Genomic DNA, 15,286 nt, shown 5'->3' on the forward strand with positions numbered 1-15,286 from the left:
CACCTGGGTGGCGCAGTCGGTTAAGCGTCCGACTTCAGCCAGGTCACGATCCCGCGGTCCGTGAGTTCGAGCCCCGCGTCAGGCTCTGGGCTGATGGCTCGGAGCCTGGAGCCTGTTTCCGATTCTGTGTTTCCCTCTCTCTCTGCCCCTCCCCCGTTCATGCTCTGTCTCTCTCTGTCCCAAAAATAAATTAAAAACGTTGGAAAAAAAAAACAAAAAAAAAAAAAAACAAAAAAAACCACCAAGCCATCTCAACAGAAAGTTTTCATGTATGATTGTAAGAAAAACCACACCAGGAGCCAGACCTATTCTTAAAAAAAAAAAAAAAAATGAAATCCATGTTTAATCCTTATTTCAACTAACACTTGATTGTCTTACGTAGTGTAGAACTAAGGGTGTTTGGTTTTTGTTTTCTTTTTGTTTCAATTTCATATTTCAGGATTTTGTGACTCTGACTTAACTCTTTAACATCCTCAAAATACAATGACTTTGGCGCAAAGACTGGAGGCAAGATTTGCTATGTTATTAGCAAAATAAGTGAGTTTTTTTATATTTGATAGTGAATTAGATGGTGTATTTATGTTCTTCATACTTAATAGACATTCAAATGTATTCTGAATTTCATCATAAATTTCAGTTCCAAATTTCTATTTCTGTTCTCCCTCCTCATTAAGATGTAGTATGTGTTATGTGAACACCAGTTGATCTTTTATTTTTGATGTCTTTTTTTTTTTAAGTATTTTTTTTTTTAAAGGTTATTTTATTTATTTAGAGAGAGAAAGGGAAAGAGAGAGAGCGAGCATGAGCTGGGTAGGGGCACAGGAAGAGAGAGAGAACCCCAAGCAGGCTCTGTGCTATGCAGGCTCTGCACTATCAGCACAAAGCCTAACTCAGGGCTCTATCTCACTAGCCATGAGACCTTGACCTGAACCAAAATCAGGAATCCAGTGCTTAACCAACTGAGCCACCCAGGTACCCCTTGATTTTTTAATTTACAGTAAAGTCATTCATAATTCTATCCACCCAGATATACCACTGTTAACATTTTGTTACATTTCCATCTAGATATACAACTAATAAAGAATTATTAATAATAAGCATTATTGCATTGCTGGTGAAGTAAAGACAATGATTCATATCAATTAAAATTCTCTGACAACAGATTTGATTAGTGGCTCCAAGGGAAAATCTCTTGAATGAATTTGTAACACTTAGGTCCTGCTAAATTAGATGACTTGGTAAAGTTTATTCATGTAGGCTTGAGTGGCATCGGGCCTATGGGGAGAATCAGAAATGCTAAGTTTCTTTTTTGAACTATTTTATGACTTTTGACCTGGCACAACTTTATGTAATGAATGTAAACAAAATCTAATTATAATAGCTAACATTTTCTGATGATTACTGAGTTTTAGTGGAAAGTATAAGTGAATGCAACAAGTTCTCAGTTTTTTTTTTTTTACCTGAAATTCATATTTTGCTAAATGGAATTTCATATTCGATATCTCACTTAGAGAATATTGCCTTTCCAGTCATCTACATTTTTTTTCTGTTGATGAAGAAGATCCTTATTATTGTTGATTTTTAAAACCCGAAACTTATTATTTGCTGTCACTATTTTTTCAATACTGTTGAATGGAAGCATTTTCCAAGGGTCTGTTATGTAAGGTTAGTTTTATTGTTGTTTATTATTATGTTATCATACTTAAAAACTGTAAAAAGAATTATTTCTTCTCATTCATTTGAATCAGCTTAGTTTTCCTGTTACTATTTTTTCTGTTGTTGAGGAATTTTACTTGTTATCCCATTGAAGAAGTAGCCATGATGGAGGAAGAGTTTGTTGAGAAATGCTGTAAGGAGGAAAGGCAGTTTAAAAGTTTGCTGCATCCAGAACTCTAAGTGTTTCAAATGATCTTTTGTTTCAGAGTCAGGAAACAAGTTACATGATAGCTAAGCTTTGAAATCACACATTTAATCTGTGACTTAGTAAATTCACATGTGGCTTAATCAGGAATTGGTTTTATATTTTTTGTTTTTGTAACATGAACATTTTTCTTTTAGTTTATGAATAAGCTACTTAAGTCAATGCATTTCAGTGGAAACTTGAGGCAACTGAAATTTTCTGCCCCAAATTGATATAAAATTGATATGTAATTGATATAGTCAGTTGATAATTGGTTTTTGTAGAGTGTATGAATTTCCAATTATTTTGCTGTGGAGAATCTGGTAGGACCTTAATGCTTTAATATTTTAGACTTTGAAACATATATCTCTTTGAAACACATAACTCTTCAAAACTCTTTGAAGAGTTTTGTGGATATGGGGTACACATGCTGTTGTGAAGATGCACAAAGCGTCTGAAGTGAGGAGCAGAATTAAATCATGAATAATCTACAAATTGGGGCACCTGGGTGGCTCAGGTCATGATCCCAGGGTAGTTGGATTGAGCCCTGTGTGAAGCTCCATGCTTAGCGTGGAGCCTGCTTGGGATTCTCTCTCTCTGAACCTCTCCTCTGCTCCTGCTCTCATGCTCTCTCTCTCTCTCAAATAAAAAAAAAAATAAGTGAGTAATTTACAAGTTGAAATAATATAGTGTATCTTTGTCTTTAGAAAGTGGGAGTAATGTTTTAGTAAGGTCAAAATAATTTTGTAACATACGGGTTAAAGACAAAATTAGGAAGCTAGAGTAGATTGAATTTTACCTACTAATTTTAATGTCCAAATCATCTTTTACACTCTTACAGATAAGGAATACTTTATTTCTGCCAATGGGCCCCTTGAATGGGAGAAGCCTTTTAACTCTAATTTTTCATTTATTTTTGTCTTTTGATATTATTTCAATCTGTTTTGGTGAAACTTGGTAGAAGCTCTAGAAAAATAAACGTATAAGAAGATACTGAACTTAGCCTGACCTCTCCCCTTAGGCTTTTCTGCAAATGAAGAGGAAGGAGAGAAGAACCTTTTAGAAAGAGTCGCTTGATAAATAAGTGGCCAATGGCAGGGGAATGATTGTCAAATAGAGTCATGATCCTAAAAAGGATAAGGTGAGAAGAACAAATGGTCATTCTCTTATTGTTTCTAGCACAAGCCTTTCTCTCATTGTCATGAACTTCAATGATTTTGTATTCTAATCACATTATTTTTTTCTGTCTCTGCAGTGATCACTCTAAATGAAATGAAGTGTTGGTTGCTGGCTTGGAGACAGCAGTGGCCAATAGTTAAGAGGACAAAGCCAATTAAGTGAACTCTTGAAAAATCACCAAAACTTTGGTAAGTGAACTCTTGAAAAATCACCAAAAATCACCAAATCTTCAGAGAGTAGTGTGAGGGTGAAGGGCAAGAGATCTGTCTCTGGGAGGATATGGAGACAGAGAAGGATGACAGGAGAGTTACGGTCTTCTCAAGACATTTCTCAGTGGTCAGGCTCACATTCAAAGAGTGGACATGGCACAGGCATGACTAAAGAAAGTCAGGGAGACTTTTCATGGGATCAGGAAGCCTGTCTGATAACTGAAAATGGGGCAGGGGGGCAGGCTAGGTGGGATGAAACAAGTTTTTCTTTTAGAGGTATATAGGACATACATACATTGGCCAGGAAATCCAGAAACCACCAGCTTGTTTGCTAGGTGAGGGGTGTGTGTGTGAGAGAGAGAAAGAGATCACCGTTAAAACAATCAGAATACTAGCATATTTTATGGCAGCCACTGTGCTTTCTGCTCATTATCTTATTTGGTCCTCTTACCAGCACTATGAGGTAAATACTATTGTATCCATCCTATAAACAAGGAAACCAGCTTGGAATAATGAAGTAACTTGTCCATACTCCCACAACTAGGAACAGATGGTACTAGGATTTGAATCAATTCTCTTAATCAGTGGGCCATGCTGAAAGCCAGGCAGTAGACTTATTTATCAGTAAGCCTCCAAGAAGGCTTCTGTAACCATCCTCTCCTCCCTAGTTTGGATTATATGTTCCTCTTCTTTGTTCACAACACCTTTTAATGCTTATTTTTGAGACAATGCAAGAAACAGAGTGCAAGCAGCGGAGGGGCAGAGAGAAAGAGAGACACAGAATCTGAAGTGGGCTCCAGGCTCTGAGCTGTCAGCCCAGAGCCCGACGTGGGGCTCAAACTCATGAACCGTGAGATCATGACCTGAGCTGAAGTCTGACGCTTAACCTATTGAGGCACTCAGGCGCCCCTCACAACACCTTTTGAAAACTTTGTTTCTTAACAATATTTTGTGTGGTTTATTTTACTGTCTCTTCCATGCTCTTTTTTTTTAGTTTTTTTTTCTTAATGTTTCTTTATTTCTAAGAGAGAGAGACAGAGAGAGAGAGAGAGAGAGAGGGAAAGTGTGAGTGGAGGAGGGCAGAGAGAGAGGGAGACAAATCCGAAGCAGGCTCCAGGCTCTGAGCTGTCAGCACAGAGCCTGATACAGGACTCGAAGTCATGAACTGTGAGATCATGACCTGCGCTGAAGTCGGAGGCTTAATCGGCTCAGCCATCCAGGCGCCCCTCAGGGGTACTCTTATCTAGGGCTCAAGTGTTAATCATTTTTATATCTGCAGTACTTAGCATAGTGCCTGGCACATAATACACACTTAATAAATTGTGTACTGATATGTGGTAAGTTGATAAAGGAATGTTATCTTTAAGCAATTTTCCATTGAAAGATTGTCGAATCTTATGGGAAGTTTTTCTAGATACCCACATGAAACCACATGAGGCTGATGAATTAAAAATAAGATATAAGTTCAGGGGCAGCTGGGTGGCTCGGTCGGTTGAGCGTTCGACTTTGGCTCAGGTCATGATCTCACAGCTCATGAGTTTGAGCTCTGTGCTGGGCTCTGTGCTGATGGCTCAGAGCCTGGAGCCCGCTTCGGATTCTGTATCTCCCTCTCTCTCTGCCCCTCCCCCACTCGCACTCTGTGTCTCTGTCTCAAAATAGATAAACATTAAAAAAAAATTAAAAATTAAAAGAAAATAAGATATAAGGTCAAACCATCATTTTATAAGTATGTGCTGATTGTTTCAAGGTCATCATCATGATGTATTTATTGTCCAATCCCAGTTGAAGTAAACTGCCTTTACTAAAGTAAAGATTACTGCCTTTATTAAAGTTTTATGGTTTTAAAGTAATAATCATATTAAAATACATATATCACTTTTCAGCATTTTTCTACTTTTATTGGATACATTATTTACAATTAATGAACAAAGAATCTTCCAGCTTGCTTTTGATTGCTTAGGAAAAATGCTGTTGTGTGCCATAGCAGAGAGCAAAATACCTGACTATAAGAATTTGGGAAACTTAAATGAAACTTGCTTATCTATATTTTTAATATAGTTTCATATCTGCCATTTAATAGAAGTATTTTGAACAGATTTGCAAGTAGGTCATAGAAATCAAAGATCTTGATTTTGTAATATTTTATTTGCTATATATGTATTGAGATTATGTGTAGGTGATACCTATCTTAGAAATTAAAATCGGGGCGCCTGGGTGGCTCAGTCGGTTAAGCGTCCGACTTCGGCTCAGGTCATGATCTCGCGGTCCGTGAGTTCGAGCCCTGCGTCAGGCTCTGTGCTGACAGCTCAGAGCCTGGAGCCTGTTTCAGATTCTGTGTCTCCCTCTCTCTGCCCCTCCCCCGTTCATGCTCTGTCTCTCTCTGTCTCAAAAATAAATAAATGTTAAAAAAAAATTAAAAAAAAAAAGACATTAAAATCACTAAAAACATTTCTGAAGACAAACACTTTTCATTTATAAGTTTGGTAAATTTGACAGTCAGGTATTTGAAAACCTGGTCATTGAAAAAATATATTGGGGCACCTGGGTGGCTCAGTCGGTTAAGCGTCCGACTTTGGCTCAGGTCATGATCTCACGGTCCGTGAGTTCAAGCCCCGCGTTGGGCTCTGTGCTGACAGCTCAGAGCCTGGAGCCTGCTTCGGATTCTGTGTCTCCCTCTCTCTCTCTGCTCCTCCCCCATTCATGCTCTGTCTCTCTCTGTCTTAAAAATAAACATTAAAAAAAAGAGAAAATATTAAAAATGAAAATATATATTATTTAAAAATTATTTTGCATATATTTTCAAAAATTTTTTTTATTTTTAAGAACAGTGAAATACTTAGATTGAAAACACTACAATATTTGCTGTGGAGAAACAGAACTTTGTGGATTTATGAATGGAAATGAGATATAACATTCTGGATTCTTACAAGAGAGCAGAAAGTATGAGCAATGGTAAGTGCTGTGGATTACATTTTTTAAAAAGTTTTTATCCAAATACCAGTCAGTTAACAGAGTGTAATATTAGTTTCAGGTGTATGTTACAGTGATTCAAGACTTCCACATAACACAAGTTATGTACTCATCACAAATGCCCTCCTTAATCCGCATCACCTATTTAACTCCTCGCCCTACCCACCTCCCACATGGTAACCATCAGTGTGTTCTCTGTGGTGAAGAGTCTGTTTCTTGGTTTGCCTTTCTCTTTTTCTCACCTTTGCTTGATTGTTTTGTTTCTTAAATGGCTGTGGATTAAATTTATGTGTATAAATTTAACTTCTGAATGGTGAATTAATTTTCCTTTAATAAATGAAAGAAAAGTTCTGAGGATGTGTTTAATGTATTATCTTGCATATTTTTTAAAATTTAGTTTTATTTATTTTGAGAGAAAGACAGAGAAAGCAGGTGGAAGAGGGGCAGAGAGAGAGGGAGACAGAGAATCCCAAGCAGGCTCTGTAGTGTCAGTATGGAGCCCGATTCTGGGGTTGATGTGGGGCTCGAACCCACAAACCGTGAGATCATGACCTGAGCTGAAGCCAAGAGGTGTACGGTTAACTGACTGAGCCACCCAGGCGCCCCGCTATCTTGCATATTTTACTAAACAAAGGAGATCAGTGATAAAATTGTACAATTAACAAAGGTACAACATGATAGTTAAATTTAGAGAAAGAGTGTGGTCTGTGAGTAGAAATTACAATCATGTAATTAATTTTAAATTTTCATCTCTGGCAGCCAGAACTTTTAGTTTAAAATTTATAAAAGAAACACAATATCAATTATGGGACTCAAAAGAGCTTTAAATGTATGGTATACAGTGTTCAATCTGTCAATGTAGGGCCCATTAATTAATTGAATCGTTACTTTTTTACAATAGGGCTTTTTCTCCCAAAAATTGTTTAGTTATTAAGAAACAACTATTAAAATGATAGAAACACTGTTTTCTACAAATTTATGTATTTGGCCTTCATTGTTTTATAATATTTCAAAAGCATATTTTCTTATAATACTATACCATACAGTGTATGTGTTCAGTTTCCTGTGAGGACTTATATGTGCTTACTCACTAGGACAGAGAGGAAAGAAATATTCCATGCCTGAGCAGTGCTAATAGACTCTGGTGTTATCTCATTTCTCACAAGATAACTTTCTGTTAGAACATACCTTTTCTTTTTTAAGTTTATTTATTTATTATGAGAGAGAGACAGAGGCAGCATGAGTGTGGGAGGGGCAGAGAGAGAAAGGGAGAGAGAGAATCCCAAGCTGGCTCTGCACTGCCAGCACAGAACCCGATTTAAGGCTTGAACTCATGAAACTGTGAGATCATGACCTGAGCTGAAACCAAGAGTCAGACGCTTAACCAACTGAGCCACCCAGGAACCCCAGAACATACGTTTTTTTAAAGAAGCAAATAAATAAAATGAGAAATAACTCTATCACGAAGAGACTTGTTAGATTTATGTTAAGAAGAAACAGTCTATCTGTGTGATAAATAGGGTACATAAAAAAATCAAAAGATTGGTTATGAAAAGAAAACAATTTTAAGGAGCTCTAGAGGGAAAAAAATGCTTTTGACTATATAATTCTTAAAACATAAAATGGTGAGTATGGTGGGCTAAGCCTTTACATGCTTTATATCATTTGATCATAATAATAATGCAATTATCCTCATTTTAAAGATGGGGAAACTGAGGCTTAGAAAGATCTGGTAACTTGCTCAAGGTCACATCCCCAAGTGGTAGAGTTACCTTTACAGAATTTACACTTTAAGGAGAAATAAAAACAAATAGTTAAATAAGGATATGTGTGCAATAGATATATGTTGCTAACAGGACTTGCATAGTATTAGGAAATGTCTAGCAAAGGTACTGAATCCTGATCCAGTGCTCAGGTAGAGCCTTCCCAAAAGAGTTGAGATTTACTAGAAATGAGAGAGAAGTCAGGATCAATCTAGAGAAGTAAACAGAGACCAAATTGTCAGAACCTTATGGCTTTCCAGAACATATGATTCATTGTCCTAGTTGAGACGCTACTGAGAGTGCAAGAGAGGCCAACAATAACCGTGTTTGTACAATAGAAATAAAAATCATTCTGGGCAAACCAAAATATATGGTAGTATAAGGAGTTTGGTTTTCATTCTAGAAGCAATAAGGAATATTGAAGAGTTTTTTAAGAGGAATAACATGAACAGATTTATGTTTTAGAATAACTCTGATCTTGGAAAATAGATTGGAGGAGTCTTGTAGATTATTTTAAGAGGCTGTTTAGGTAATACAGTAGAGTAGGATGGTGGCCAGAATTCCATAGTATTAGAGAGACTAAAGGGAAATGGATTAAGTTCAAGAGATATTTAGGATGTAGAATCACCAGAACTTGGTGCATGATTAGATCTGGGTTCAGAGGGAGACACATTAATTGGGTGTATATTAGTGAAGGGAAGGGAAGTCAAGGATGACCCTGGATTTCTGGATTAGGCAACTTGCTGACTGAATGGTGGAGTCATTCGCTGAGATGAGGAACATGCGGAGGAGTGAAGATGATGATGAATTTACTTTTGTTCAGTTTTATTTTTGCTCATTTTTAATTTTTTTGATTTTTAAAATTTTGAAACAAGATATGAATAAACTGAGGGTTGATGGGGGTGGTGGGAGGGAGGGGAAAGTAAATGATGGGCATTGAGGAGGGCACCTGTTGGGATGAGCATTGGGTGTTATATGGAAACCAATTTGGCAATAAATTTCATATTAAAAAAAAAAAAAGAAAAAAACTTGCAGGCATAGTACACAACCATTATTTCCCCCCAGAACCATTTGAAAGTAATTTGCCAGTATGATACTCTACCACTCCTGAATACTTTACTAGGTATTTTCTACCAATAGGGACATGTGCCTACATAGCCATAATACAACTGTGAAAATCAAGTCATGGGTTATTACTATCTAATCCTCAAATCCCAGTCATGTTTGCCACTTGTCTCAATACTGTCCTTTAGAATGGGAGGCTGTAGTTAAAAGTCACCTGTTGCATAAAGTTGTAATACTTCTTTAGTGTCTTTCAGTTGAGAGCAGCAATGGTCTTTCCTAGTCTTTAGTGACCTTGACATTTTAAAGATTACTGACCAGTTATTTTATGGAATGTACCTCTGAGCCTTTTCCAACTGGAGAGAGTTAGATACCAACATCAATTGGCATCTATTGTATGAAAGAATTAACTTCTTTCAATACATCTAGAATGGTGTTAATTATGTACTGTTCTTGAGAGGGTTGAGGAAATAGTGTGTTCTGTGGTACAGTTGAAAAAGACTGAATTAATAGATTTTGACAGGAATACCTCAAAGGTAATGCTGTTTTCTCCTTAGTGAATCCTATCAGATGACACACAATTTTGATTTGTCCCGTTACTAATGGTCACTTGATTAAGAATGTGTCCTTCAGGATTTAGTTTTTTAAAATTTTTCCTCCTTTGGTAATTAGTTAAGTACTTTGTAAGGAAGTTCTTTGAGACTTTGCAAATAGCCCATTTCTTATGAAACTTTCAATTTATTCATTTATTTATTTATAGTACTGGTGATTAATATGGGTCTTAATTCTTTACTATCATTTATTTTGATGTTGAGGCTGTTCCCAGTTTAGCTAATGGAAGCCCCTTGAAGGTGGTTTATGTATTCTCTTGACGTGTCTCAAGTCACTTTTTGACTTCTTCCTTTCTGGCATAAGATAGAATAAGGTCACCTTGTACTTTCCCTACCCTGGTCCTGGAATTAGCCGTTTTAGCCTCAAGTCTTTTTAGTGGAAAATAACATTTAGAAAATAAAGTCTGGGCACTAGGTGTGCTCTTTGTTTTTGGAGTGTGGTGCTTCAAAGTTTCTCAGAGCTAAGATATAGACACATGTATATATCAATGTATGTCCACACATTTGCATTTCATCTATCCATCTATCTATTAAACCATGAATGCATACTGATATTATTAGTTTTAATCTATCTCTTCAGGATTTATTCTATTTTTCTCCCTTTTCATATATGTAACCCCCTTCCTTGCTGCTGAGAAACCTGGCTCCCAGTGGTCTGATTATTTGCCCTATCCTTCTGTATGTAATCAGTCTCCTTTCTACTGCCATCCCCTCTCCTCTGTAGATGCACTGTTCCCCTGTGCAGGCTCTGCCGTCGACACTGTGCCCCTCTAAATGGACAAATCCTCATCCTACTCAGGCTTGGCCTCTCTACACTAGACTGATCTTTGTGTGAGGACATCTTTACCCTTTATGAGGTGGGCTCTGACTCCCATGCTGTTCCTACTCCCCCCAGCCCCTTCCACAAGCAGGGCAGATATGCAACAATTTCAATTTACCTGTCAATGAAAAAGATAGGGTGGTAGCTAAAAGGTTATTCATTCAGGAAAGACCTGTTTTTGATAAGATGCCAATCTGAGGGCAAGTTTAAAGATATGGAAGAGACAGGATTAGTTGTAGGAATGTGAAAACACCAAATTCCCACTTCAAGAGACTGGGAAGGGAAGAAAGCTTCAATGTAGGTTGGTTTGAGAGTTTCCTGGCTGGAAGAGAAGTGACTTTCTATCTTATGGCTCTTACTTTCTCTGTGCAGTCATGCTAAGATTTAGTTGGAGGTTTGAGGACAGTGGAGAGGGTTCTGAAATCACTGTAGAGAATGAAAAAGTGAAATGAGCAAAAACAAAACAAAACAAACAAATTTCTGAGTGTTATGGAAGATCTGAGAATCGAAACCAAAAATGAGTTGAGATACCAACCGTTAGCCCCAGTGCTAGGAGTGGAGAAGACAGTTTTTATCGGGCAAACATTTAAATAGAAAAACATGGCGCAAATAAGCTGAAGATACCGGCTAGAGAAGTTGATCTGAAGGAAATAATTGTTGAATGTTGAAATGAATAGTTGTTAGTTAAATAGAATAAAGCATAATTACATAGGAGAGGAAGATGATGAATAGAATGTTAATCATTGTTTTATTTTTTTTAATTACAAAAATAATACATGTATCTTATGAAAATAATTAAAACTATCCCCCTCCCCCAAATCTTCAATGAATTGAAGATAAGACAGCAGAAGGGAGAAGTGGGTAGAAGGTGATAGATTGATTTGAAAATCATGGTTTGAATACTTTCTAAGGTTCATTACATACACCTTGGATATGAAAGTGAATAATGAGACTGGTCTTTTCTCATAAGGTAAAATTCAAAACAGAGAGGGAGGCAAACCATAAGAGACTCTTAAACACAGAGGAAAAACTGAGGGTTGCTGGAGGGGAGGTGGGGGGATGGGTTAAATGGGTGATGGGCATTAAGAAAGGTACTTTTTTGGGATGAGCACTGGGTGTCATATGTAAGTGATGAATAACTGGTTTCTACTCCTGAAGTTAAGACTATACTGTATGTTATCAAAACAAAAAACAAAACAGAACAAAAAAACCCTCAAACCCAGTACCTTGAAAACTTTCAAAGGTCTTATACATATCCAAGATATTTTTTACTAAAAATGTTTCCTTTTAACAAAGACATAGGCAAGTAAGTATGGGTTCTTCAACTTATACAATAAAATCAAATCTGAATGATTTTTTTATTCTTTTAATGTCTCCTTTCTTAATTCCTGCATGTAAGAGTTGACTTGTTTTTTTGTTATTGTTCTTTTTATTGTCCACTATTTTTGAGATGATGTGTGACCCCCTTCCTCCCCCCCAAAACTCCTCCCAACCTGCTTTAGTAAGTCAGCATGTTAGTATAAACAGTTTTATTGAGTAGACTCTACTTCGTGGATATTAACATAATAATGTTTTTATTTTTCTCCGATCACAGTTCCCAGTAGTGCTTTGTAGAAATCTCCCAAGACAGTTTCCTGAGCATATTCTGCATCTTTGTCATCATTTTCAGTTATTAAAAAAAACAAAGCAAATCCAAACTAATTTCACTCCAGTGTAAAAATCCAGGCTCAAATCTGATTCAAATATGATCCTCTCAATTCTCTCTATAGCATCTCACTCCTTTGTTGTGGAGGAGAAATATAAGAGATGGCCGGGATTGCTTATTGAAGATGAGGAAGTACCCCTCCCCCCAAGAATGTGCATGATTCTGTTGCTGCTGGTGGTCACTGAGGATGTGATGATCTTCTCATAAGTTTGTGCAGTTTTTAGTGCTGTTTAGCCTCACCTTGGTGCACTACCTCTCTGAGGATATGGCAGAGGAGGCACCCATGTCTTCCTTTAGTCCTGCCTTTGGTCCATATCTTCCCCCCCCCCCCCCCCCCCCCCCCCTTAAAAAGCAGGTAACTCTAGGGCTTGGGCTTTCTCCTCTCTTCTCTATATTCTTTTGTATTGAGTCAAACCCGGAAGTCCTCCTCTGCATTCTCTGATAGATAAAGAAACTGGGATCAAGTTGGAGACTTCCTCCACCTTTTTCCTAATTTCCCTATAACGTGCTCTCTTTTTGTCCCGTTCTCCTGGGCTCAGTCAGCAAGTCCTCCTTCAAAATCTCCAGAAAAGAAGGAGGCACAGTTCTTGGTGTTCAGATATGCTCCCAAGTTCCAAAAGACACAGGTCACATTCTCCCTCATACTCCCTCATAGGGCTCACTGCACTTTGAAGGCAGGCTTCAGGTTGGTCTCTAGTTCCCTGACTCTAAATATTTAGCTAACTAGTAGGCTGTCAGACTTTCTGCCTTGCCAGTGATCACTTTCTATATTTCACTGAAATTCCCTCTTTACTTGACTTCTGGTGGGTTGAGGGGAACTATTTTTCTGCCCACTTAGGGGTGTTATGCCAGTTGGCAATGGGAGAGGTTGTTCCTTTGCCTCTGAATATGTCCTCAGGGAGACTTTTGGCCTCATTGGTTGGAGAGGCCTTTAAAAGTATGGAATCCTTATACAATTTTGTCATCATATTTCAATAGAATAACCAATTCCAAGACAACAGGAAAAATCCCATTAACATGCCATTATAATAGCACAAAACTAAAGTAAATGATATACTTCATTCTTACATGACATTGTGTTATACAATGAAAAACAAAACAAAACAAAACACAAACTAACCCACAGGATATGGCAAACCAAGTTTTTCAGTACCTAAGATTTTAAGTTAGGTATGCTTAGAGTAGTATTGATTTTCAAAGATCATCAGAAGTATTATTAGTGAAAATATTATAGGTGTTTTGTCTGACTTTCTCTTGGAATATAACAGGTGTAAGATAGATGTCAGAGTGAGGGAGAGGAGTTAGGCCTATTATTAAATCATTGATCAGTCAAGAATATATCTCACTTAGTAACAATGTTTAACTTTTTATTAGTAGGGCTTTGAATACAATAAGCAAGACTGATGTTTATTTAAAAACAATAAACATATTTTCCTTTGAGACCTTTTCAAAGATTACTTGTTAATCTTATGCCTCATAGTCCCCTTAACAGAGAGGTTTGAATAAAGAAGTATTTTAGGTTCTGGCTTAAACATTAAGATGGTTTTAAGCATTCCCAATGGCTAACAAGTATAATGATTATCATTCCCAGAGCAGTACTGTCTTCAGACTTTCTCAGCTGAATTCTTTTTGAGTGACATTTCTGCTATCCATATCCTTCTTGTTAAGAACTCAATAATGGACTAGGTTAATTAGAGATAGGTAATCTTACCTTGTGTTAATCATCCTTCTGTTAGAATAAATTAACCTTTTAGCTCCTATTTTCTGGAATTCCCAGCCTCTGTAGACACTGTTCTCGAGGCATTAGATAGCCTCATAAAATTTTAAACTCATTTGAATTTAGAAATATCCATTACTGATAGAGTTATTAAACTTAATAATCACAGAGATTTACTCTGAGATCATTGAAGATTAGCCTAATTCAGGTACTTTATAGGCTTGTTTCTTCCTAGCTGTGTGATTTGGGGAGATGTGGTTATCATCTCTGAGTTTTCATTTCCTGACTTAAAGAATGGGAATCAATATTATTCACTGAAATGATAGAAATCAAATGGGTTAACACCTATAGTGGATTCTGAAATGCACTACTGAAATGTTTGGTACTGGGAGTATTATTTTGAAATATAGTCAAGTCAAAAGATTTCACTTTTTGTCCTCTTGGTGTTAACTGTTCACTAATATCCTGGATTCTTTTCCCTGGCTCCCTTGAATCATTGTCAAGGAACAAAATAATGGCAAAAAGTTGTGGCAGTGGGCATTCTGACCACTTGTAGCTCCCATAATTCTTTCGTACATGTGTAGCCCAGGCAGATTTATGTCAGTCCACCGAAGAATAGAGCACATTGGGCTGGTCACAGTGGAGATTCACAACACCCCATGACAAACTGAAAAACAAGCATGTGTTAAAATAAATCTATTAACAATGAAAATGTAAGTTTGTCTGCTTTTAAAAGGCAAAATAATGCAGTGAACTTCAGAGGTAATTTAGGAAATATTCCAACATTTGGCTTTAGTTAGAAAGGTGGGAAAATATATCAGAACTAGATTCCATTTGGGCAGGGTTTATCCTTCTCATCCTGAGTTTGAGCCAAAAATCCTCAGTTTTGACTAGTTTTAAATGTTTCTCCAAATTTGGGCAGAGCCTTTTGCCTATTTAGAGATAGATGCTGCTTAGTTCAACATCAGATAAGGGGGATGGAGGCTCATGTATATCAGGACCCACCAAAATCAAAGAGCAGAAAAAGGTCACAGGGTAGACAATGGTATGTTTGTGGATAGAGGGGCACCACTAGTGAGTAAATGAATACCTCAAGAGGTGGAAGATATCTCATTCATTAAAGTTTCTCTTGGGCAAAGAATGTATTTAGAAAAATTACTTGATAAGCTACTCGTGGGTAGTTTGATAATACACTGAGTTGGTAAAACTTTGAGAATATAGACACTTTCATTCATTTCTGTTTCAAGTATAAATCAATACAACTCCTTAGGAGGGAAATGTAATAATGTTTATCAAAATTACAATTGCAGGGGCACCTGGGTGGCTCAGTCGGTTGAGCATCCAACTCTT

The 15,286-nt window shown here is 37.1% G+C and overlaps 1 long non-coding RNA gene across 5 annotated transcripts in view; it reads left to right on the forward strand.

Moving 5' to 3' along the window:
• Window positions 1-15,286, forward strand: part of LOC102959010 — a 71,245-nt gene that overhangs the window by 21,337 nt on the left and 34,622 nt on the right. For 3 of the 5 annotated variants that reach the window (XR_006218922.1, XR_006218932.1, XR_006218924.1), the window contains exons 2-4: window positions 2,922-3,041; window positions 3,156-3,267; window positions 6,112-6,240. This is a non-coding gene — a long non-coding RNA (uncharacterized LOC102959010). Of the gene's footprint in view, window positions 1-2,921; window positions 3,042-3,155; window positions 3,268-6,111; window positions 6,241-6,313; window positions 6,433-12,283; window positions 12,538-15,286 lie in introns of those variants that run through there. The other 2 variants (XR_006218923.1, XR_006218931.1) reach the window with 2 other exon arrangements.

Source organism: Panthera tigris, chromosome A1 (assembly GCF_018350195.1).
Source record: "Panthera tigris isolate Pti1 chromosome A1, P.tigris_Pti1_mat1.1, whole genome shotgun sequence".
NCBI classification, from domain to species: Eukaryota; Metazoa; Chordata; class Mammalia; order Carnivora; family Felidae; genus Panthera; species Panthera tigris.